Genomic DNA, 26,840 nt, shown 5'->3' with positions numbered 1-26,840 from the left:
TGGATCATTTTTATGAAGTTTGCGAGTGACGTGTTGAAGTAGTATTCTTTCGAGCTATGCACCGCATCTGCAAGGTTATTTAGAGTGTCAGATATAAGTTTGGGGTCAGCATGCTTTTTCTTTAATCTTTTCGCTTTACGCTTAAGATGAATGATACCTCTCGTCATCCAGGGCGTATGTTTATGCACCTTTTTACGTTTAGACGGTATAAAGTTTTCGATGCAATAGAAGCATATGCGTTTAAACTGGTCCCACAAACGGCAAACATCCGTATCAACAAAATCTACAAGACTATTTTCTAGGTGGTCAATAATGCGTACATCATGGGCACGTGTATAGTCTTTCACATGATGAAAGGACAGGTTCATAGTCTGTGAAAGTGGCACCAGGGGAATAGAAACTGAGACAAGGTAGTGATCAGACAGCCCTTGATCAATTACAACGGTGGATGTGCGAAAATCACGCGGAATGAACACCAAATCTAAAACAGATTTAGAGGCACCTTGGTAATGCGTTGGTTCATGAACTAATTGTGTCAAATTGTGTGTGAGCATTATGTCAAACACTGCATTTGCATGACATGTATTGGTTGAAAAAGTCTCAAAACGTTCCCAGTCTACTCCAGGCATATTAAAATCGCCAACCAAAAGAACTTTGTTGTCCTGATATTTAGACATATGTGCCTTTAGTTTTAGTAAGTAGTCAAGAGTTGAGTCAGGCGGTCTATATAATGCGTATAAGATGAACGAGTGGCCCCACAGTGTTAGTTTAATGCAGATACATTCAAGTTCCGGTACATCCTCTAGCAAGACAGCGTCAAATTTGTTTTTGATCAGAACGGCCACACCACCTCCCCTTGATTGCCTGTCCTTACGAAAAGCCGTATAGGAAGGCGGAAAAATGTCGTCATCATTCACACGTTCATGTAACCAAGTTTCAGTTATTACGGTAATGTGAGGATCGTACTGCAGCAGTAGAATTTCGAGGGGTTCGGTTTTATTCATAACACTGCGGGCATTCAAGTTAAGGAGACGAAGTTGCTTGTCGTGCACATGCACGTCACGTCAGTTTTAGGCTGTTGAGGACTGGTGTTTTTGTAGTTGGTCATTTTCACCCGCCTGTTTTGTGCATCGTCCCAAAAGTACATATCTCTGTCGATCTTTAGTTTATCGTGTATGAGGTTGATTCTTTTGCCTTGTTCCATCTCGGCCTTTGCGCTGTTCCAGAGCAGGCTGCGTTTCTTATCGTCGATTTGGAATAATCATTCTTAATAAAGATATTCGAGCCCTTCAGTTTGGTTGCGTTTTTCAATATTTGTTTTTTTTTTCCGTAAAGTCTTGCAGGTACACTATTACAGGCCGCTTCCCCGCTTGCTTACCAAGTCGATGGATACGCCCTACAGATTCACATTTAACTTCGAGTTTATCTTGAAAAATACCCTTCACAACCTTGTTCTTTAGTTCCTCATCTGACTCTACTGAGGTCTCAGGTATACCATGGATAATTAGATTAGACCGTCTACTATGGTCTTCAAGATCTGTTAGCTTTTTAGTTTGAAAAGACATGACGTGTTCAAACGATTTCAGTGTGGCCTGTAGTTGATCTGTGTTTTCATGCTGTGCTGAGCGCACGGATGCCATATTTTCCACAGTACGCCTGAGGTCGTGCATCTGTTCTTTCAGTTCAGCGAATTCAGTTTTTATTTCTAGTAGTTCCTTACGAATTTCTGTCTGACCTTCAAGTAGTTGCTCGTATAGTTCCTTCTGGGTAGGTCCTGGGTTTTCCTCGACATCGCCGCAAATTAGTAGTTTGCAGACATCAAAACAGTCATACGCTATTATAAAACAACGCCGTGGGCACGGCAGGACCACTAAGCCTCGACAATCACTACGTATCGAACTACAATGGGTACTAACCTGCACCAAGCAGAGAAGCGTTCCATTTAGCGACATGGCAGCTTTGGATCCGCCGTGCCCACAGAAGACGAAATCATGTCGGTCCTCCTTTATAGCGGCGCCAAGCGATGACGTCACACCGAGATGCTTGAAAGGAAAGGCCAGCAGAATTGCGTCATCAGATGACGACAGCGTTGGGAGCGAAGGGCCTTTGCTCATGAGCTGGTTCTTGTCGTCGCAGGACGCATCAAGTGGGCGTGCGCATTCAGAAGCAGCGAGGCCCATACCACTATACCAATATATATATATATATATATATATATATACACCACCCATCCCAACAGCAGGCTAAGTCACCACCAGCCCAGCGTTTTCTCCGTCAACGCCTCCTCCGTTCCAACGGCGGCGGCTCGAAACATGGTACGCGCGAGCGGCGCAGCGTGGCGCCAGCGGTCAAACGCTGTACCTACTAGCAAATGGAAATACGCTGACTGGTCGCTGGCGGCACTTTGCGTGTATTCGCGGGCCTCTCTCGTGCTTGGAAAAACACTTATGTACCAGATATTTAGCAACATAAAGCTGGGTCAGGATTTTTTGTCGCTCTACAATTTTCGGATTGACAAGTTTAATCTAAATATAACATTTGAGAAGTTGATTAAATAATTAAGGCTAATTATGTAATTAGGTGGAATTCAAGAAATAATCTGTATCTCCAAAGGATGGCAAACAACACAACCTTGGTTCTGCCCAGCCACGTGGCATTTGCATATTTTTAAAGTCAGGCTCAAGTTACGTGGGACAACCGGTTCATATATGTATAACGCACGCGTAATGCGGAGGCTGTCGGTTCGGCTCTCACCGGCGGCAAGCAATCTTTTCGTCCACTTTCATTTCCCTTTTCTTTATTATTTTCTGCATTTCAATTTCAACCACAGCTAATCAACCTTACGCTTTCCTTGGCTTCATTGTGTGTTGGCTTTTTATGGTCATGATTAACAAAACTCGAGCCCCTCGGTTTACCTTCTTCTCTCGTTTTTATATACAGGGTGTCCCAACTATCATGCACCAAGATTTAAAAATATGCAAATGCCAAGTAGCTGGACAGAACCAAGGTACTGTTGTTTGCCGTCGATTGGAGATACTCAGATTATTTTTTGCATACCGCCTAATTAGATAATTAGTCTTAATGTATTATAAATTGCTCAAATATTATAATTAGATGAAAAGTGTCAATGTGAAAATTGTAGAGCAACATGATAAACTCCCGATACAGCTTTCTGTTGCTCAGTACGCTCTACATAAAATTGTTTTTCCGAGCGTGAAAGAAGCCCGCGAATACACGCAAAATTGACGCGCGACTGGCTGCTCGAGGCATTTTTCATGTATTCGCGGGCTTCTGTAACGCTAGGAAGAGCACTTTTATGTGGCGCGTATTGAGCAACAGAAAGCTGTATAGGGAGTTTTAACAGCGGAACTGTTTAAGCCTGCCGTTAGTCCGTTAGTCGTCCCCAAAAAATGTGGTCCGATCCTGGCGGTAGTGCAGAAAGGGTCCAAGCGCAATGACACATACCCTTGTGAACTAGCGAAGCTGAGCTTGGCTAAGTCAAGCTAAGCATGGTTAGGACTACTTAAACTTAAGTGAGTCATCCATAGCCGATCGATAGCCAATCAATAGCTAATCGATAATCGATCAAAAAATCAATAAATTTCGGAAAATGCTGGGGATGACTTGGTAGTGCTTAGCCTAGCCCAAAAGCCAGGACTAGCTAGGTGGCCATCAGCTCCGCTGTTTCTTTAGCATTGCTAATTTTTTTCATGTTGCTCTGTAATTTTCACATTGACACTTTTCATCTACTTATGATATTTGAGAAGTTGAAGTAGCGGAAATGTAAGGTATCTAAGAAAAAAAAAGAGAAAAAGTTGAATAGCCTTCACTATCACATTAAGAGGTGAGTGTGCCCCCAGCCAACATTGTATGTACAGGTTTTATGTCGTGATTTATCGTTTGATTACGCAAAGCAAAGCTGCGTTCACTGGCACTACTTAGTATAGGCCACGTGGTATAGGTCAACATGGCAGTGCTATAGAAACCGGTTTACCGGGGCGTGGCTCGCGTACCTATCACGTGAGAAACCGACCGACAACCCACATCGAACATCGGTGTAGCAGGCAAAAAAAGCTTCGCTTTAAACTGGAGGCCGAACTTCGGCAATGCTGCAAACATATGCACGGTGCTGTATCAGCACTCAGATGTATTTTGGCGACACCGTGTCCTGCGTGTTCATGTGGCTTTATACGATGTTGTGGTTTCTTACAGTACGCATTATACCATTGCTTTGGCGGTATCAGCTATGGATTCACTGGGGTCCTTGTGTACATGTTTGGCAATGACATCTCGTTACCCTACGCCCTGCACGCCGGGGTAAGTGTCGCTTGTCGCTTATATATCGCAGCCTGAGTGTTCTTTATCTGTTATTTCTGTGTTCTCTTGCAGATGACTGGACTCGGCCTCAGTCTTGTCCATTTTATTCACACTATCATCAACGTTCTGTTAGTGCTGTCTCTGGAGCCTGACTAGTACCTGCGAAAACTGTGACAAGCTTTTGCCTGAGAAATCGTCGAGACCGATGCAGCATGACCGAACGCCCCACCACAAAGTTGTTCATTAAAACACTTGGTTTCACATTTGAAGAACATTCCCATTGAAGTTCCCGCAGCAGGGCCAGTGTGCGCAGGTGGCAACGGCGATTACCCTATCTCCCCGCGCTTTCACCCATACCTTAACGGATAAGACTTGCCCATAAGCCTCGTGCGCGACCGATGGCGGCGCTACGAACGGCGCTCAGGTGACGTCAGTCAGGGGACCCGCTTTTGTCGTCTGCTGCGCGCTCCGGCTAGAATAGCTTCATTTTCATGCACGCACTCTATGGCTATGGCGTTGCGCTGCTAAACTCGAGGTTGCTGGTTCAACCCCGACCGCATTTCGACGGGTTCGAAATACGAAAACGCTCGCGTATACTTAAATTTAGATGCACGTTAAGAACCACAGGTGGTGAAAATGAATCCGGAGTCCTCTATTACGGCGTACCTTATAATCGTATGGTGGTTTTGGCACGTAAAATCCCAGAATTTCATTTTTTTTTCAATAAAAAAATTCATATAGCCACAGCACTCGCGGGCAGGGACAAGGTCTCGTGACTCAGCCATAAAACATCGCGTTGAGCGAGTAAACTAGTCTACGCAGCTTTTTAATTGAAATCCGATCACAGGACTCATTCACAAAATTTCGCGTCAGATAAGTGGAATTCTAGTTGAATACAAATTTTAAAAAGTCACTTGGTGTTCCATATATAAACTTTTTCTACCCAGAAAAATCAATTTTATTTTTCAGTGACAAGTGGTTTATCTCGAACATTAGTTGCACCACGCTCTATCATGTTTCGCAATCGTCAAGCGTGATTTACACTATTTTTTGCAAGTAAGTCTCATTACCACTTTCTAATGCAAAAATATTGTTTGTTTAGGTTAGCATAGGACTATTTCTGTTCAACGCACTTTCAGACTACCGGAGACCACTCGGAAAGCATCACTTTATCAGCGTAGAAATAAAAATAGTTATAAAAAGCAGTAACGCCTGTGAATATTTTATTGCACTTTTGTACGTCTACTCGCACCGCCCTTTTTACCATAGTGTGTTTAGAGCTCCAGCTGCTTATTCGGTCAAGAACCAGCTAGTCTGATCTTCTAAACTTTCTTGTTTTGTTTTTAAATAAGTATGACGCGCTTACTAAAACAAACTACATTGAAAAAGTAAGGGGTCTGATTATGAGGCACGCCGTAGTGGAAGACTCCGGATTAATTTGAACCACCTGGAGTTATTTAACGTGCACCTAAAAAAAATTATATTGAAAACGGCGATCTAAGCAAATGTTGTCGCCTGTTTTTATAGCGCTAATTCTCATCGCTGGACGAACCTCGCCCAGAAAATGTGCTCCGTACCCATGGCAAAAAAGGGCGAGCTGAGTCACGATGGAAGTAATGAAGTTGAATTAAAATTATCTTGCGAAGGTCAGCACAGCAGCACAAGATACACGGAACTTTGTTTTGTTCACTAATATTGTCCGGTCTTCTATCAGACATTCCAGACCGCATTGGTTCAATGCTGCTAAAGCAGTGCATGCATTAACGCACCGCAGCGCACCAACTCGTTTCCTGAGAATTGCATCAAACGTCTTTCGTGATATGATTAACGCACTGGGTAGCAACAAAGTTGGAATGTCTGTGGCCAACGGAGCGGGCGACCGAGCACGCAGCACGCATTGAACAGACAAAAACAGAATTACAGCGCAGACGCAGTAGCTGAAGGACAAATGCTGCAGTTCAGCGTCGAAAAAGGGCCGACAAATCATTATGAGTGCGCCACGACAACGGAACCGCAATGACGAGTAACCACCGCCGTATATACACGCATGTGTACACAATGACGACTATATAGCAGACGATGCCGCAGGAGCAATCGACACTAAGCGTAGTGACGACGGCGACTTCGCTCGATTTCGCAGAAAATAGTGTCCTAGAACATTCTGTTTATACTGGTCTACAAACCTGCAGACTCGCATTTCAAAAACTCAAGCACAGCAGGCCGGCCGACAGCGCCAAGTTGCCATCACGTAGCGAGCGAGCGCGCAGCGCGCCAACGGAGTCCCCCCTCTGACGTCACACGCGAGAGGGCGCCACTGAAAGATCTCGGGACTGTTAGTCAGAGGTAGCGGTACAAGCATAAATTTCGAAGGAAAAAAAAATCGATTATGGAGATGTATACAAAAATGCTTGATAAAAAATATCTACGGGATACCTGATTAAATCTAGCAGGCTAGGTGACCATTTGTCACCGCTCCTTTTCAAAGGGGATGTCAAAAAACCATAATCATCATCATCGGGGCTAATAACCCGGGACGCTGAGCTGTGCTGCAGGAATAACATATCAGTCTTCTTTCTTTCCTTCTTCCTTTCTTTTTTCTGTATGCACTTTTTGGCTTTTGTTTCCGGTGATGCACCATTCCTCTAAGCGGCCTTACTGAATAACGTTGTTTCCGGTTCCGTGCTCCATGTGCATGCTTCTTTAATGATTTCGCGTGACCAAGTGTACATATGTTCATGTCACTATTAGTTCTTTGCTGTTGCCGTTTACTTTTTATTATTTCACTGTAATGTGTTCGTTATATGCCGCATACGCTAGTAATGCACCATTTATTGTTACCCAACTCCCCTGTATAATATTGTCTTCTGGATTGGTGACATGTCAACTAACTAACTAACTAACTAACTAACTAACTAACTAACTAACTAACTAACTAACTAACTAACTAACTAACTAACTAACTAACTTACTAACTAATAACTAACTAAATAACCAGCTAAATAACTAAATAAATAAACAAATGAATTGGCGATTGTAATTTTTCCTCTTCTTAACTGGACATGTTTTCTCCACCACCCTAATCATCATCTCAGGCATCAGTAGGCTCGGCTGTGCTGGGCGCCAATATCATATAATCCTCCTCCGAAACAAAAAGTACGCACGCATGTCACGGCATGACTCGATCGGCGACATTAGCGGCGATTTGGAAGCAACCGATTATTTCTGCTCGAATGCCAGAATGCCCGTGCACTTTCACGCTGCGAAGTGCACAGGTGCGTGAGGAACTCCCTAGCGGCTCTTGCGCATAGTTTACCATTTCATGGCGCGATCACACTTTTTTCAATGGACAGGCAACGTGTTCTTCGAGAAAAGCACAATAAACACCACGGCCGATTCACTTCAGAGTGTAAACAAGATGACCTGCGTGGAGAAGGCCGCAGATGAGCCCACCGAGCTGCAACAGAAAAGAAGCAAAAAAGAAATACATGTTGGTCATATGACACGCAACAGACCCAACAATGAGAAATTGAAGAGATTTTTTTTTTCCTACAGCCCTATTGAGTATAGACATATCGCACGTGGCAGGAAGTACACACGTATATTTGCAGATTGATTATAAGAACAGGCGTACAACAATTTGAAATAACAATTAGCTAATTAACTATGTTTCACAAACTAAAACTTATTAGCTGAATGGGTACTAGAGTTGTCTGGATGTTGCGAAAGGTGGGTACAGCGTTCCTTCTAACTGACATACAACGTCCAAATGTCACGCGTACCCAGAGTAAAACGTTCACCATACAAAGGTACCTCTCAATGCATAGTCAGCGGGGAATTTGCTTCAAATATAAAATTAAACAAAGCGTCATGATCAAAACGCATCATCCTACAACACTGTGTACGGCTATTGTTGTGTTCTACCCCCGATAATGTGGCGGAATGGAACGCGTGCCCTTTCTGTTTGGCTCATCTAATTTTACTCAATCACCCCGCTTTTTTCGTCCCTGTTTTTTTTTTTTTTTTTTCGCGGTGTCCCTAACAATGAGTCTGATTCAAACGGATTATGAAGTGCTTAGTAGGCAAGGACAACAACAAGAAACAAATAATACATACAGAGTTGTTTGCTGTTACCCGTGTCCGTTACGCGCTACTTAATGTGTACAATAACACACCATGCAACAGGCCTAAATAGCAACCTATACTCAGTTATGATTCAATTTTTATTTTAAGCGCCCCAGCTTCGCTTATTTTTTAAAAACACAATTTAAAAAAAAATCGCCCATGGCAGATAGCACAATTGTAGCCGGCGAGAGTGCGAGGAATGTCGACTTGGAATGAATGCCGAGGATGGCACCGGTTTCGAGATATACGCCTTCAAACTTGCGGTATAAGAAAATGCACTGTTGTTCTACTTCCTTTCTAAAGAAAACTCTGTTTTATGCATAGAAGCAACAAAGTAACTGGAGCGCCAATGCATTTCGTCGGTCACTCTGAAAATTAATATCTCGAAACTGGCGCCATTCTAAAATTTGTTCTAAGTGGATAGGCTTTGCGAACTTACCGCAAATTGCAATATGTGCCGTAAATTAATTAATGAAGAAGTTAATTAGTGCTATTATTTTAACTATTCAGTTCATCGGTTAGAACTGTGCTCTGGCGCAAGCATTTAAAAAAATAGTGCCGCTAAAAAAAATAAAAATCTGGTATACCCGACGGAGAAAACGTGGCAGAGCAGGACAGTACAGCAGCGACACGGTCCTGTCCTTGTGTGTCACTTTTGGTCCCATCTGTTCGCGTTGCTTGTAGCCGTTGAGGATGAACTAAACTCACTCCACAGAGAGCATCGTTGCAAGAGAGCATTTTCAAGGACGTATACAGGAGGATGTAATGATAACCTTTTGTGGTCTCTCTTAAAAGAGATATATAGAGAGGGCGGAAGGGGTTGAGTAATCTAAAGAATCAAGCGGCCAAGTCGGGCGAACAATGTTCCTCACCCCTCCAAAGATGCAGTCACCGGGGCTGTTGTACGTCTGCATGATCACGATGGCGTTGATGATGTAACAAAACGACGACGTCAGTTGATAAAGGACGAACTGAAACGACGAAATCGGCGCCGGATCAGAACAACGCATGACAGCAGTAACCAAAGACATGTCTGCAACTGGTCAGGTTGCAAACGATTTACTATACCGAACACGCAAAACACCAAACGAAGTCGGCGGGAGAACGTTCCTCATATAGGTATTCAAGACACTACGAGTATATAACGCCTTGCGAATCTTGTGAGATGCAAGTACAGATGTAATCATATGCAGCGCGCTGCTGATGTTCAACTTGTTCTATAGTAAGATTGTGCGGAAAACATAAAGAGGTATTTTTTTTCTGTAACTAATATAACAGCGATGGGTGTCGGGAGCGCGTAATGCGTAAGATAATGAGTAATTCGTTAAACAAAAGAGCACTAATCAATATTTAAGTCATACCTTTACGCCGATTGTTGCAACTGCGCAACTGAAGCCAGCATCCAGCAGGTGCTCGAGGCTTGACCGTTTTTAGCAAGTCCGAGATCAGCCGCAGTTTTTTTAGCCCATACAGATTTTTTCCTTTTTTAATAAAAAGACTAAAGCGCAGCGAACACGGTGTTTTGCAGACAAGCTCCTAGGCGAGGCGTACATTGCGGCTAATAACGTGAAACAAACGCGAGGAAGTTGGAAAGCGAACGTCTCGGCCAGTCGCGGCAGCCTCTGATACGGCACGCTTTGCTTGGCAAGCGTGTGCGGCTGTCTGGGGTCAGGATTTGCTGCGGCATGCTATCCATAGAGAAAGGAATTCAACAAGAGGGGACACTCCCATAGGGCCCAGCGGCCGAATTGACTGCAGCGTGCCAAGCGGTCGGTGTCGATCACATACATCACTTCCGGTTTCGGTTTTGGGCGCGCGTATTTTGAACGCAAGCTAGCACGCCGGCTGCGCCCCCCCCCCCCCTCTTTTCCTTTCCTTTTTTTTTTGCTCTTCGTGCAGAATCGGTGTATTATTTAGTAAAAATGATTGCGAACGATCTCGTAAAGTCCCATCGAATCTGTGCCACGTGCAATTTCACAAAGTAGACGCAAGACCTTTTGTGCAATGAGGAAATATTTATTTTGCTCTATATAAAAGCTCGTTCCGCGCTTTTTGTGCGTTCATCCAACGTTGTTACACCAGCAGGTAAGGCAGTAGTTCCTGTATGGAGCTCCACCGGACGGTACCAGCTGAAAAAAAAGTAAATTACAAGCATGTTACATTTGCAAGCACGTAACAGCATGTTACAAGCATGAGTAATTTTGGTATTTAGACATAGGAATACTGCGAGGCGAAACGTGCGAAAGCGGTGAATGGGCGGCATTACACACAAAAGCAATTCGCTTTTACATACATGGCGTAGAAAATACCCGACTCATCCCAAACATATATGAAAACATCTGATTTCCAAGCGTTCCCCAATTTCCTGGCATTATTTCCTGCACTTAGGCAGCACAAATACACGAGCGACTTCGCGTTTCCAAAACTTGGCCTCGGGTGACGCGACGGTACGCGACATACACAGAGACGGACGCAACAGGCACTCAAGACAAATGCGTGGGTGCAATGCCTTTTTTCAGTCCTTTAGAAGACGTAATTTTCGAATTACAAGTTTCTGATATGTTCGTCGTTCGCGCGTTCTGCCAGCGCCAGCAGCACACCCCATGTTATCACTCTTGGCTATCGCCCATCGCGTTTTCAACAGGCGTGAGTACCGAAAGAAAGTATATGTTGTTGCGGAGCCACAAAAAACGTCACAGACAGATTCATTACACGCCAAACTAACTTTATCACCACGGCCGAGCTGCTTATCGCTAACTGCGTCACAGCGCGCTGTGCGGCCAGCGTGCCTCAAAAGTACCCCAGAAAGTAACGAAATTACTTTTCAGTAATGTCTGGCGTCAGAGAAAGCGGCACAAACTTCTTCTAGCAAGATGCACTAGACTATACACACCACGGCTGAGTTCTCGCTAACTGCGACACGGCGCCCTGTGCGGCCAGTGTGGCTCAAAAACCGAAATAAGTTACAATAGTCCCCTAGGAAACGTCGGAAACATGCCTCAGCACGATTCATTTACTCAAATTAACTGCGCCAAGATGGCCGAGCTGTTTTTCGCTAACTGCGTCTTAAGTCTCGGTCCCGTGCCGTAAGCCTAATTGCGTCGTAGACTGTGAAACAAGATTTCTCACCTTGCCGTAGTCCAATACTGCAGTGGTGTCTTGTCCCAGTGCAGAATGAACGCAAGAATACGCCGAGAGCCCAATAAACCAGGTTACATAAAAAAAAAAAAAAAAAAAAATGAGACAGACGGCTCGCCGCGCGCGAGCGCTCAAACGCGCGCGCAGCCATCCTCGCTGGCTTCGGGGGAGTGTCTGGCGGATGACGCATGTAACTGGCGCGTCATCGACGTGTGGCTAGGTAAGGCAAGGAAAATAAGTCGCAAAGCTTAAGTTCATTTATGCGCAAAACGTTTTAGTTTTCGCGGCAAAGAATTTTTAAAATAAATCAATGCCTGTTAACTTAAGTTCATTTTCTTTTTTTTTTCGATGCTCGCGGCAGCTAACGTTCGGTGTCAAAAGTATATATAGCGTGACGTATGGCGACGTGTTTCCTGTTGCCAGTGTTTGCCGAGTGTCCCCTCTTGTTGAATTTCTTTCTCTATGTGCTATCATTCAAACTTCTCTCCACACTTCTTTACGGGGCTGACCGTCTGGCGCGCAGCGGGACGCGCTCAGTCTCGATATTGCCTCGAGTGAGCTTTGAAATATGATTATGTATATCTCGAATTAGGCGCGATTTCTCAAGACTTTTTAAAGGATAGGTGTGTCACTGCCTCCAAATCAGCCATTTAGACAACTGCCCCGTCTGTGCTTCAGTGTTTGTACTTCAGTGCATAAAACGACGTATTGTTAAGGAAGTAACTGGAACGACAATGTATTTGTCCGCAAAGTTCGGGCATTAATATCTCGAAACTGGTGTCATCCTGAGAATTCGTTCCAAGTGGATCCGCCTTGCGAACTCCGCGGCTAGAATTTGTAAATTGCAATATGGGTCATACGGTAATTCGTTAAAACTTAATTACTGAATGTTTGTTATTTAGTGGATTTCGCGTTTCATTTTCTTGCGCAAGTAATGTCCGCCTCTTCGAGTAGACCAGCTCATGAACTAGAATTGTGCTATCTGCCACAGGCAACCTCCACGATTTTTGAAAGTGTTCGCTGAAACACCCAGCATACATTGAGCTATGGCTGGCTTAAACTGCGAAAGCCCCGCGGCAGGCCTTAATGTTCATAAACACAAACATTTCCTATGCTGATAGAGATCACACATAATGTTCACATTTGGTGGCAAAATTTCTTGGTTTGCATGGTGGCGTGCTTACAAAGCAGAACTAAAATCCGCCTCGGTGCGAACCGAATCAATAGATGGAAAGAATACTAATTCCCCCTCCTCCTCCTTCCCTCAGCCTGTACACGAATGCCACGATTGCCCTTTCAGACGCTGTAGTTGGCGCGTACTTCCGACGTATAAAATTTACGCGCCGCATGACATAAAAAAGAAGAGAGATAGAGTGAAAAGAAAAAAAAGAAAAAGAAAAGTCCTAACACGTGTTTATTGTACCTATGTCCCAGCATCGCGCCGTTTGGTTATGAAGAGGCCACGATCACGTGGTCTGTCAACCTGTGGCGCGAGGAAATGTGTGACTTACGTAGATGGACGATGGAAGGAAGGTGGAATCGGCTTCCGACAGCAGCGCGGAGAAGATGAAGTGGACGTCGTTGACGCCGTACGTCATGGCCGACAGGTACAAGAACTGCTGGCTGCGGGACTCGACGCCAAACATGAAGTACAGACAGGCGATGATGGAGCCCAGTATCTGGAGGCGTAGAGATACAAAAAAAAAAAAAGTAGGACCTCTCGCATCGCACGCATACCTACCATGAGAGGTATATTGCGGAGTGGCCGTTCGCTGTGATTAACGATGCACTGTGCGGAGTTATTCATTCAATCGTTTGTTTCCGTCGTGAGATCTTCTCAAGGTGCTCAAATTATTTTGCGCGTCATGTGGTTGTGTCGTACAGCCCCGTATTATAATACTTTTCACGTAATCTGTAGACTCTGCATAACGATAATAATATCTAAAAAATGTGGTTGATCCCTCTTATATAGGAATCGGTATAGAACACGAAAGTGAAACGTGTCTTCACAGAAGTAGTGTAATGTTTATTGCACATTGATATATAATGTCTATTGGTGTTTTGTGGCTAAAGCGCCCTTAGGCGTTGATGCACCCACGCTGACGCCTGGTGGCACGTCTCCTCCATCACGACTACCAACGTCGAGGACCATGAGCAACCGTCGTGCATATGGAAGCTGCACTACGCTGCACACGCTAGCACAACGCGAAAGACGAAGCACGTAACTGACACACTAATACAACGCGCAAGACAAAGCACGTAACTGAATCGTCACCGAGTCAAATCAGCGCGTACAGCGCGTCGTAATTGCAGCCTCCGCGATCAACTTCAGAAACATTTTCAGAGCTAATTGCGGAGGCCACGCTCCGCTGTGCTGAGTACGGTGAACGCCACCTAGGTGGCGTTGGTAGTGCTTCTTGATGCCAGCGTCCCTTCGAATGCTGGCATCGAGGCGTCGTAGTGCTGAGACCACCGAAGCGTTCACTGTCGGTGCGCGTTAGTGTCATAATGCAGTACTTCTCTTTTCTGCTCGTAGGCGGCGGCACCGCCCCGAGCAAGAGCGCGGGTACACGGAGGAGTGTTAAGCCCAGACCACACGTACGCTTGCGGACGCGCGTAAGCTCGCGTCTACGCGCCTTGCGGTTGCCGCGCCTAGCGAGGAATGGCGTTTTGCATCCACAAATACGCGCGACAGCGCGCGCTCACTGGCATCACTTGTTTACACCTTGGCAGACGCCACTTCGTATTTCGTTGTTGGCAGTGCTTCAAAATGCTTCGATATTTATAAACGTAATTTTTATCTTTTTGGAGCTGTTAGATCAGCCCAAAAAGTGAAGAAGAAGCACTTTCTTGCATGGTATAATTCTGCTTAACTGAGAGTTAAATGTACCGCGCCGTCGCTGCGTAGCCAGGCGCGCCGACGCGAGGCAGCCCAGGCGCGCGATAACTGAGAGGAGCTGATCAGCGAGATCGCGCCGCGTTTCGACGCGTACGAGCCGTGCCGCACCGTCTGCGCATGCGTGGGCGCGCGGACGCGAGCTCGCGCGCGTTTGCAAGCGTACGTGTGGTCTGGGCTTTAGATATATAAGGCGCGTCTGTGTAGCTCTCTGCAAATGCGTTTGTGGCGCAATGGGTTAAACGCTCGGCGATCTATCGTCGCGGACCGAGAGGTCGTGGGTTCGATTTCCAAATTTTGCATGTTTGTGGAACTTTTTCTTCTGGTTTCTTTCTTTGTATTATGTTCTATGACGTATTTCCGTGACGGAAACACGTCAGTGAAGTCTTGGTGGACCCCGGCATAAAACACTTTCGTGTTAAAAAATAATTACGCAGATCCCACGCATTGTTAGAATCGATGTATGTACGCGAAGCATTCGTGAGCTGGCAAGCCAAAATGGCGCATTACGAAAGGGACATGCCGAAGGTTTCAGTGACGAAGGCGTCCCTCAGCCACCATGGTGGACCTTGCATAGAAAGCGGTACTTTTATTTAGCATTAAAACGTGTTGAATCTCAGGACACTACGTGCTCGGCCTTCCATTGATGCCACAGCGCCGCAGTACGATGAAAGACGCGCAGCGAATTTCAGCAACGAGCACGTCCCGTGTAATTTATTCTCTCTTCATAGATGCGCGCGTTCACTTTTTATACCAGTAAATAAAAGCACCTGACGCAACAAGCGTCTCAAAGCGCCGGCTGGCACGTGGAAAATTCACGGAGTGGACGAGGAGACTCCCGGGATGACCGTCGACCTTCAAGTAACCTTGGGCCTACCACACCAAACAGGGCCTCCTCGGCCAAATGGTCTAATAACAAGGTGAGTTGGGCATCAGATGTTTCTCGGAAAGCAAACCCAGATGTTCGAATGTTAATTGAGGAAATCCCGTCAGTTGCGCCAGGCAGCGGAGAAGAAGGACGCGGAAGTAGAACATCTACGCGATGAGGTTAGGCGTTTACAGGCCGCGCAAACACCTGAGGCATACCACGTTACGCACAGGAATTGTACAACAGGTGCCAAGCTGATGGATACGCAAGACCCGGCTCTTAAGAGAAAGGTATCCGAAATGTCAGGCGCGACCGCTGCGTCTGTTTCGCCCGCGGTGTCCTCTCCGGATACTGGGGGCAGTCAAGCCGCGTTCCAGAAGCTGATTGCGAGGATGGACGCTCAGAGGCGAGAATCACTCCAGGCACAGCGATATATCTCCCTACATCTACAGGCTATCAACTCCAGACTCAACGAGATGAAGAAGAATTTTAACAGACTCGAGACCCTGGTCACACCGATGGAAGAGATAGTGCAGGGATCTCTATCACGCAGTACTCCTTCGCACAGCCCAGCAACACGTCCAGTCACGGTAGAAGCATCCAGACAGACACCTATAGACTACCGCAACTACAACGGTCGAACATGACCAGTGATAAGAGAGTAGTTTGGCAATGGAATTGTAGGAGTTTCAAACGCAAAAGGGTGAATCACCAACAGTTCATACTATCTAGGAAAGTGAAAGACAAGAACCCCCCCCCCACACACACACACACACACACAAAAAAAAAGCACAGAAATCTAAACATTGATTTCACTTTCGGAATCTGAGACGTGATTGAACTCCAAGAAACCAGCTGTCAGGTTAATGACGATTTTAGCTATAAGGCATACTACGTAAATTGCCAGGCAGTTGTACCAATACCCTGGTGCACAGGAACCTTACCGCGATTCAACACGGAATTGACTCCGTCGACACAGACCACGTCTTTGTCGACATCATCCCCGACGCAAATCAGAGAGAGGAAAGCCTTTACATATTGAACACATAGAGCGACTCGAAGGAGAGAAAGCATAGGTTCGGTCCACTCATACATGCAGCTCTCCTCCTATCTAAACATCACCCCATAGTCATTTTTGGAGATGATGATGATGATGATGATGATGATGATGATGATGATGATGATTTATTGGCATCCCCTTTGAAACGGGGTGGCGACAAATAGTCACCTAGCCTGCTTGATTTAATCAGGTATACTACACATGTTCTTTATCTAGCATTTTTGTATACCTCTCATTATCTTTCTTTTTCAAAAATTTAGCTTGTACCGCTGCCTATGATTTTAAGAGATCAGGTCGTATCCATCTTTCCCCTGCTTTTTTTCCACCAGTACTCTAATCGTCTCTTGCTGATCTCTACGGCTGATCTGTTTATGTTTCCTTCCACTTTAAACCCAAGCGCTTCTGGGAGTTGCACGTTACCTACGGTTCTCGCTGGGTGGATCCCGTCGCATTCCATTAGGATGTGCTGAGTGGTCTCTGGATCTTTACTGCAGCATACACGTGTCTCATCTAGTTCCGAATATTTGTTCCGATATGTTTTCGTCCTTAGGCAACCGGCTCGAGCCTCAAATAGCAAGGCACTGCCCTTTGTGTTATCGTACAGATTTTCCCTTCTAATTTCTTTCTTCTCATTCTTGTAAATCTCCATTGTCCTTTTCGTTTCCATTCTTTGCATCCAATTCACGGTCTCTATTTCTCTCACTTTCTTTCTGATGACCCCTGGTTGTCTATTTACAGTTTCGATTATCCTGTACTTGGTTGCCAACTTCCTTGACATCTTCCTCCATTCTGTGTCCACGCATTTCATGTAGAGATACTTGTGCACTTTAGCCACCCATTTATTTTCATCCATGTTCCTGAGCCTTTCTTCAAAACTAATTTTGCTTTGTGCTTCTCTGACTTCAAAAGAGGCCCAACCCATGTCACCATGCACTGCCTCATTTGTCGTATTACCGTGTGCTCCCAAAGCCAACCGGCCTACTGATCTTTGGTTAACTTCCAAACCCGCCAATATATCCGATTTTAAGCATATAATGACATTTGCGAATGTTAGCGCTGGCACCATTACTCCTTTCCAGATTCCACGCACCACCTCATACTTATTGTGGCCCCACAGTGCTCTGTGTTTCATTATTGCTGCATTCCGCTTCCCCTTTATTTTCAGATTATCTTGGTGGTTGTTTGAGTAATTCTTTCCTTCGTTTATGTGTACGCCGAGGTACTTATATTGCTTCACTATGGGTATTACTTGCTGTTGAATTGACACCACGAAGTTACTCGTGTGTTCATTAAAGATCATAATTCCTGATTTCTCTGTGCTAAACTTAAGGCCTAGATTTGTCGCTGCGTTCCCACAGATATTCGCAAGTATCTGTAAATCTTTTTTATTGTCCGCTAGTAGCACAATGTTGTCTGCGTACATTGGCAACAGTGTCAGTGCAAATACTTGTACAGATCTCACGTTTGTCAAGACCACAGCCCAGTGCATACGGCAGAACATGCAACATGCAACATGAACATGCCTGGGCAGCGATCACTATGTAATCAGTACCTAACTGGAAGTGGACGCCAAACAGGTGCGGAGGAAATGGGTCCACGTTACCGAATGGGACCGCCTGCGTAAAGCCAGATAGCAGGTGGCGCCCACTGTCATTCATGACCTAGACAAGTCGGTATAACGGAGCTCCAAGCCAACGTGCACAGTCATACCCAGGAAATCCCCAAGGAGATGGGGATTACGGAGATTACGAGAAACGGGATGCACAGGCAATGGATGAAAGACAAACTCAATCGTACGCTTAAGATCCGGATAGCGCAAGTGGATCAAGAAACCCTGACCTATGCCACCCAGCTCACCAATCAGCAATGGCACCAAGTATGCGACAGCATGCAAGGCGGCCTGGAGATGGCTAAGACGTTGCATCTGTTGCACCATCTCATCGATCCAGAAAATACCGAGACCGAGAAGAGACGTAACATGGCACGCCTGGTCCACAAGCAAACAGGGGATCATGAAGCTCGTCTGGCCGAACTGCAAGCTCGATACGTCGGGGAACAAGAACCTACGCCAACTCCTCCTTATTCCGGAGAACCGAACGAAGAACTAGATGCGCCGATCCCGGAGATGGAGGTTGAGAGCCGCCCTCCCAAAATTTAAAAACGCCTCAGTTCCGGCAGCGCACGGCATCGCCAACAAAACCATCCGTATTCCGGATGACAATTCTATCCAGGCCCTCACGCAATTTCTCAGCCAATGTTGGGAGGCTGGAAAAATCCCGAAGCGGTGAAAACATGCCACAGTGATGTTTATTCCCAAGCCGGGCAAGCAACTTAAACTCGAAAACTGCCGCCCGATCTCACTAAGATCGTGCTTGGAAAAGCTCATGGAGCATGTAGTGCTTAATCGTCTACACGACTACTTGGAGCTCGGGGATTTCTACCTGCACTAAATCATCGGATTTCTACCCCTATTTATAAGAGCAAGATATATTCATCGAATAAGTGAACTAGAAACCAAAATATACGCCTGTGGAACTCTTCCCACAGGCGTCGTCATTTAAAATTCCTCATAGACATCGCCGGTTGGCATATGTATGTTGTTGAGAAACAAATGAAGATAAGATATTGCCCCAGCTAAGTACGTCGGTAATCCAGAGGCGCTCGGGAAAGATGTTTAGAATAGGTGGTGTCCAAAACCCGACGTCTATGACGTATTTCCGGCTCCCGAAATCACTTACGCCGCATGTAACCAGCAAATGCATAGCCTTCAAGACCTGCATCTGTTTATTCAGAGGGCGCCACCCCTGGGTCGTGGATTTGGGCACCACCTATTCGTGCATTTTAACCGTGTGACAAGGGAAAGCAGGGCTCGCGTAATGAACACTTAATCAGGTAGACTTGACGGGAGCCTTAATGAGTGTATAGGGCACTATTTGTGTTCGAACGTAGTATACCTGTACTCTTCACTTACAGCTTCAAGAAAGTTGAAGAGCCCGTGAACGCTCCCAACGTAGCGCGTCGTTACTTGCTGGAACGCCACTTCAGGATCCATTTGCCTTTGGGAGACAGACGAAAGCATGGGTTTCAGTGCTTAGGTTGGACAGAAATTAAGGTCGCAAAAGTGCAAAGGCCGCCGCTTTCGTCAGGCGCAAGCTCGTTGGTGTTACCGTTTCTGGTCTTCGTCGGTGTCAAGATAAAAGAGCGCTCTTCTTGCAGGCGAGCGATACGGCGAGCACAGTACCAACGCACAAGAGCAGCCAGGCGCAGGCGACGAGAGTTTGTGGCCTTTACACCGTTGCGAGAGGTTGCACATCCGCGATGTATAACGCCAAAAAGAAAGAAAGAAAGAAAGAAAGAAAGAAAGAAAGAAAGAAAGAAAGAAAGAAAGAAAGAAAGAAAGAAAGAAAGAAAGAAAAGAGTTCTGCTCTTCACGTTCTGCTACCCATAAATATGTCAGTTCAGACTACAACGTCATTCAATTTTTCTGCGAGAGGCAACACATACTTAAACGTCGACCAACTGTTTGAACCGGCAGCTAACGTGTAACAAGAAAAAAAGATCGCGCTGCACACCCGTTAGCATCCTAGATTACACACGGGATTTGACTGAACCCGAATACGTACAGAGAGGCTCTGATCGTCGTCTTTGATGACGTTGTTGTTGTTGTTGCCTTTTAAATATGGCACGTGTCCACTACGGGGAGATTGGCCAAGGTTTGCGGTGGAAACAATAATGACTATCTTCCCGCTAATTTAAGGTTAAGTATTACTAATATTTAAGAGAAACCGCAGCATAAATCATTGAAAAATGAACAGCCCGATTTTTGATCGTGCACTGTAGGCAATTAACTTCGTCTTTTATATCCGCAAATGTGACAAGGCGAGCGGAAGCGTTCAGCCCCGTTCTAATCATATCCTATTTATTACCTGAACCACAGTTAGTCGAGAATACGTATACCATCGGAAGTAGTGAGCTGCGGATAAAATAAAGTATCGAAAATGGGATAAAAGGATTTATTTAAAAATTGTGCCATATATGGCCTTTGTACAAGAGCAGAGATAGTCAGAGCTCTTTATTTAAAAAAAGAAAAGACAGAGGTTTACCAGCTGAGAAGTATTCGTCTGTATGCTACACAAGGAAGGGGGAAAGAAAGGCCCAAGGAGGAGGGCAGAAGAAAGTGAGAGACAAGAACCCCCCCCCCCCCCCCCAAACAAAAAAAAAAAGCACACAAGTCTAAACATTGATTTCACTTTCGGAATCTTCAATTATTATCATGCGAGTCCGACTACTGATATTGATATCACTGCTTCGAACGTACATACATCATAGTCTGAATGACAGCGAGATTTTCATAAGACAGGCAATCAATCCGTGGTTATCAAACAAGAAATCCAGTGCTTTGAAGTTGCATTGACGGAGAGTGCCAGGGGCCTAATGTGCGGTCAAGTGCCAGAGGGTTTTGTTACAGTGTTGCCCTATTTGTCTCGTATAACGGCCCTTTCTTCACTGAACACTGTACACTTTATAGTGGAATGCGTTTGACTGACACCACACAGCCACAACTGTCGCAACAGGGACTTGTAGTTTGGCCAAGGTGGTGCAGGTGGAGATGTCCTTTTGGCATCCTCGTTTGAAGTTAAGGGTCAATACAGTAAAAAATTCACAGCGTCTTAGTGGGGTAGACCGGAGTTCATTTCGCTCCTTAATAACATACCGCTTTGCCAATGCAGATGCCTCAGTCCTTTGTGAAAAAAGTAAGGGTTGGCGAATATTCGAAGTTTCTAATACAAATTGAAGATTACACCGCAACTATTCGTATTAGTATTCGAAAATGAACTATTAGGCTTTTTCTAATAGCCTACACTAACCAAATGTTTCGCAACAACCAACTGTTAAAGTCCGTCTCGTGTTCTCCGCCTGCTGAACATATTTGTATCCTACATATATAGAACATATATATGTCCTTCAGCAGCTTTTTCTTTTCTTTTTCCATAGCTGTTGATCTTTTTATTTTTTGTCTTTTTTTCAACAACCATTTATTTAGCGTTCTTGGGAAGCGTTCTCGTAGCAGCCATTCATTCTTGGAAATCTTGTTTGCAACCAGGCTCTAAAAATGTTGAAAGGCTATTTAATATTCCGCAATAGCTGGCTTTTTTTCACTAGTCAATACAACCATGGCACCTAATTACGCCAAAATAAATATTTCTGCTGTAAATATCTGCGTCTGCGTTTGACTATTCGATATGCGATTCGTATTCGAAGAAGTTGATATTCGCCTACCACTAGAAAAAGCCTTCGTAAATGTATGTCCATTAGGGTTGCCACCTTTGCCGAGAGAAAAAAAACGGCAACGCCATGGAGGAGGAAGAGGAGGCGTGTTGTTGCGATAAGTGCGGTACGCAACAATACAAACAAGATGAAAACAAAATAAAGCTGCGACACGGCGAGTACAAACTTTCATGATTTATATTTATTGAAAGACCTTATATAAAATTTATGCACACACTTAATATTTGTTTAGAAGGCCAGCGGGTAAAGCCAACAGTTAGCCCATGATTGAGCGTCGTCGCATCCGTAGCCCTGGGGATGTGCGATGGCACCAGAATGGGCGTCAATTTCGCCCATGTGGCTGCCCAGGCATGTCGGAGAGAAGCAGAAGTTGCGCTTGGGTTCGTGGAAAGCTTGGAAGAAATAAATGTGAAACGATGGACCGCGCTTAGCTTCCGCAACTTTGGATACCTCGACAGTTTCACAATGAATGTACTTGCGACAATTCAATGTATGTATGTATGTATGTATGTATGTATGTATGTATGTATGTATGTATGTATGTATGTATGTATGTATGTATGTATGTATGTATGTATGTATGTATGTATGTATGTATGTATGTATGTATGTATGTATGTATGTATGCATGCATGCATGCATGCATGCATGCATGCATGTACGTACGTATGTATGTATGTATGTATGTATGTATGTATGTATGTATGTATGTATGTATGTATGTATGTATGTATGTATGTATGTATGTATGTATGTATGTATGTATGTATGTATGTATGTATGCATGCATGCATGCATGCATACCAGAAAGCTGGAAGAACGCCAACATTATCCTCGTACTCATCCATAAGAAGGGAGACGTTAAAGAATTAAAGAATTATATACCTATTAGCTTGCTTTCAGTATTGTATAAAATATTCACCAAGATAATTTCCAATAGAATCAGGGCAACACTTGACTTCAGCCAACCGAGAGAACAGGCTGGCTTCAGGAAGGGATATTCTGCGATGGATCATATCCATGTCATCAGTCAGGTAATAGAGAAATCTGCGGAGTACAATCAACCTCTGTATATGGCCTTCATAGATTATGAAAAAGCATTTGATTCAGTAGAGATACCAGCAGTCATAGAGGCATTGCGTAATCAAAGAGTACAGGAGGCATACGTGAATATCTTGGCAACAATCTACAAGGATTGCACAGCAACCTTGGTTCTCCACAAGAAAAGTAGAAAGATACCTATCAAGAAAGGCGTCAGGCAAGGAGACACAATCTCTCCAATGCTATTCACTGCATGCTTAGAAGAAGTATTCAAGCTCTTAGACAGGGAAGGCTTAGGATTGAGGATCAACGGCGAATACCTCAGCAACCTTCGGTTTGCAGATGACATTGTCCTATTCAGCAACAATGAAGACGAATTACAGCAAATGATTGAGGACATTAATCGAGAAAGTGTAGGAGTGGGGTTGAAGATTAATATGCAGAAAACAAAGATAATGTTAAATAGCCTGGCACGGGAACAAGAATTCAGGATCGCCAGTCAGCCTCTAGAGTCTGTAAAGGAGTACGTTTATCTAGTTCAATTACTTACAGGGGACCCTGACCATGGGAAAGAAATTTACAGAAGAATAAAATTGGGTTGGAGTGCACACGGCAGGCATTGACAAATCCTGACTGTGAGCTTACCACTGTCGTTGAAAAGAAAAGTGTACAATCATTGCATTCTACCGGTGCTAACATATGGGGCAGAAACTTGGAGGTTAACAAAGAAGCTCGAGAACAAGTTAAGGACCACACAAAGAGCGATGGAACGAAAAATATTAGGCCTAACGTTAAGAGACAGGAAGAGAGCGGTGTGTATCAGAGAACAAACGGGGAAAGCCGATATTCTAGTTGACATTAAGCGGAAAAAATTGGAGCTGGGCACGCCATGTAATGCGTAGGATGGATAACCGGTGGACCATTAGCGTTACAGAATGGATACCAAGAGAAGGGAAGCACAGTTGAAGACGGCAGGAAACTAGGTGGGGCGATGAAGTTAGGAAATTTGCAGGCGCAAGTTGGAATCAGCTAGCGCAAAAAAGTGGTAATTGGAGATCGCAGGGGGAGGCCTTAGTCCTGCAGTATATATAAATATAGGCTGATGATGATGATGATGATGATGATGATGATGATGATGATGATGATGATGATGATGATGATGATGATGCATGATGATGATGCATGATGGATGGATGGATGGATGGATGGATGGATGGATGGATGGATGGATGGATGGATGGATGGATGGATGGATGGATGGATGGATGGATGGATGGATGGACACCTGAAAGAGCGTTTGCGACGCATGTGCTGATTTAGGGGGAACTGGAAAACCGCCAAATAGCGGCGGGCCGGTGTATAGGCCGAACTGGCACCCGTCACCGTGAGGGAAAAACCGGCTGTGCCGGTGGAAAACCGGCCAGGTGGCCACTCTAATGTCAATCCAAGCAACTCATACATTAAAGAAAGCGAAGCATTTGTCATGCTTGTGTGTCATGCTGTATAAGGAAGTTCTCACACTATTCCTATACAGGGGAATGTCCTGCCACTGGCCGAAACCTGCCCAATTAAGACTTTGCGAACGCTTTACCAATGAAGAACCCTGACTTTACTATATCAGGAGAAATTCCTTCTTTATACCAGAGCCTTTTCAAATGCTTCACTATATAGTGAAGCTTAATACTATAATATCCGCTATATCCGATGCCGTTTTCCTGCATGTTGCGCCGGCTCTACCGGCGCCGTCGTCTGGCTGCGCGTCCGGACGGCCTGTTCCGACGATATCCCATCACCGACGCCGGCGTATATACGGCTGCGGGGCTCTCATTGATGCACTGGTCATACGGCCGCTTCGGGGCCCCGACGCAGGCTGCGTTGCTGGTTGTTTCTTTATAGGCATTTCATACCGACTGTGCCGCCGAACTCCGCTGTCGGCTTTCACCACCGCCGACGAGAGCATTTTCGTGAACGTTTTTGGTTGTGGCCCCTACGAGCCACCTCATCCGATTTTTCATTGCCCGATATGCCGCGGTGCGATGGAATCCACTGAAAGGTTATGCATTCAGATGAACCATCTTTACATGCCAAGTGGTGTATGTATACTGTTGCTACTATGCCCAGGTGCCAGTTCGAGTTTTCAAGCCTTTCTCATGCGCAGAATTTGCAAGGCTACTTTCAAGTCCGTGAAGATGGTTCAGTAGGTCGCGGAAGATGTGATAAGAAGTAGTATGTGACCGCTTCTATTGAACACAAAGCTCAGCTAATGTCGATGACCTTGTTCTTTCAAGGCGATAGGTGAATGTCTTTCTTGTGGAGGGCACAGACCGTAGGATGAGCTTTGGGGCATTGATGAGCCATCAGTGAAGATTTGCGTCATTTTCGAGTATTCCGCGCTGATATAAACCAGCGCTTTTTGCAGAATAGCTGCTCGGTGCATAGCCTTTTCTGTAGTTTATTCCCCTGCAAAGTAGCATGTCGGGCGAAAATACGCTGGCTAATCACTCTACTTTTCAATAAAGAGCTTTCTCTCTGTATCGGGAATCCACCGTCAGAGGAGACGACATCGTCCATATGGAGGGCAGTGTGTTGGCATTATTAAATTTGTCATGCTTGTGTGATGATTTCAAGCTTAATGTTGTCAACAGCGTGACAAAACCACGTCTTTTTTTATGCGACTTAGCAATCGAAGGAGAAAATTTGAATCCATGTGGCCGTAGCATGAAGCTACAAAGGAAACCCATACGCTTCGTGGTGCAGTCGGATCGATGACAATTTCCCTTTCATGAAGTGATGAAACCTGCCTTGCGCACTTCTGCAGAACTGGAGAACGCAGTTCTGCAGAACTGATTTACCAGAATTGGCAATAAGTAATTATTCACTTGAAGTACGTGCCTAAGGTGCAGACGGGCCGTTGCTCGAATTCGCAAAAAGGTTCAGAGGGAACACTTAGCTTCTGCTACATTTCCCAAACAAGACGAACTTTTAGGAACTCCGAGGCAGATGCGCGAAGATTTATTACGCGCCGCCTCCAGGTATTTATTGCTGGTAGGGGATAGTCGTTACAGGACTCGAAGGCTATTATATAGCCCAGTATACCACCGACGTAGGCATTGTGGAGCTGTACCATGGAGCGGCAGTCACTGCTCATTGCTGTCCATCAGCTCACCATCATACGAAGCGTATTCAGTGCATTGAAAGCGTCCATCCTTCACCGCATACATCGTAGTAGAGTTCTCCCAGTGTGCCTGAAACAAGCTGCATGCAAGCGCAATCTCTGAGACGAAGAGGACGTGACTTGGACTTGTACAATACCTTGTCGTTTGTTGGTACCTCTAGACACGGTTTTTCCGTAGTTAAGTACTCCAAGCAGTTGCACGACGATTCTAAGTGAAATCAGAGGCACCTGGTAAAGTACACTGCTCACGACGAAGGCGCTGTGCGGTTTGACCATAGATGTTGCACGGTTTCAGCAATGTGCTGGCCACTGCATTCTGATTTTCATTAGGCTTCATCGAGCTTAGGTATGTATTGCTTTATCCCTCACTTTTGTAACCCATGTGGAAATTTGTTGTCCATAACACGGATGCAAACACAAGAACTGTTGCTCTCGCTTTCGGTTTCTTGAGCTCAACTCCTAACGTTCCGAGAGAATCGGCGTCTTTATTATGAATAGAACGGTGATATCCACGGTAAAACATTTGCGGGAGCCCATGTAAGCATCCTCTGCTTTAGCTTCACCGACGTGGCTATAGTGATACGGGAGGTGTCTTTACAAGCTGCTATTCTTCCTTTTTAACAACGCTTATCGTTTCAACGTATTATTTGTATGACACTATGTACGGTTATATGGCGTTCATCCTGAGCTTCTCTCCTCACTCACTCGTTTGTGTTGCTTATCACTCAAATGAACCTCACACATTACAGCAGGAGAGAGAGAGAGAAACATTTATTTTCACAGCAGGAGGAAGGGAGGAAGGAAGGAAGGGAGGAAGGGAGGAAGGAAGGAAGGAAGGAACGAAGGAAGGAAGGAAGGAAGGAAGGAAGGGAGGAAGGAAGGAAGGGAGGAAGGGAGGAAGGAAGGAAGGAAGGAAGGGAGGAAGGGAGGAAGG

At 45.2% G+C, this 26,840-nt stretch overlaps 1 protein-coding gene across 1 annotated transcript in view; it reads left to right on the top strand.

The window, feature by feature from the left end:
* The window catches only part of LOC125946696 (uncharacterized), a 117,283-nt gene that overhangs the window by 39,822 nt on the left and 50,621 nt on the right, over window positions 1-26,840 (top strand). The window lies entirely within an intron of this gene.

The sequence above is a fragment of the Dermacentor silvarum genome, chromosome 1 (assembly GCF_013339745.2).
Source record: "Dermacentor silvarum isolate Dsil-2018 chromosome 1, BIME_Dsil_1.4, whole genome shotgun sequence".
NCBI classification, from domain to species: domain Eukaryota; kingdom Metazoa; phylum Arthropoda; class Arachnida; order Ixodida; family Ixodidae; genus Dermacentor; species Dermacentor silvarum.
The sequence above is the reverse complement of the archived record's forward strand: the minus strand, read 5'-3'. Positions and strand labels throughout refer to the sequence as shown.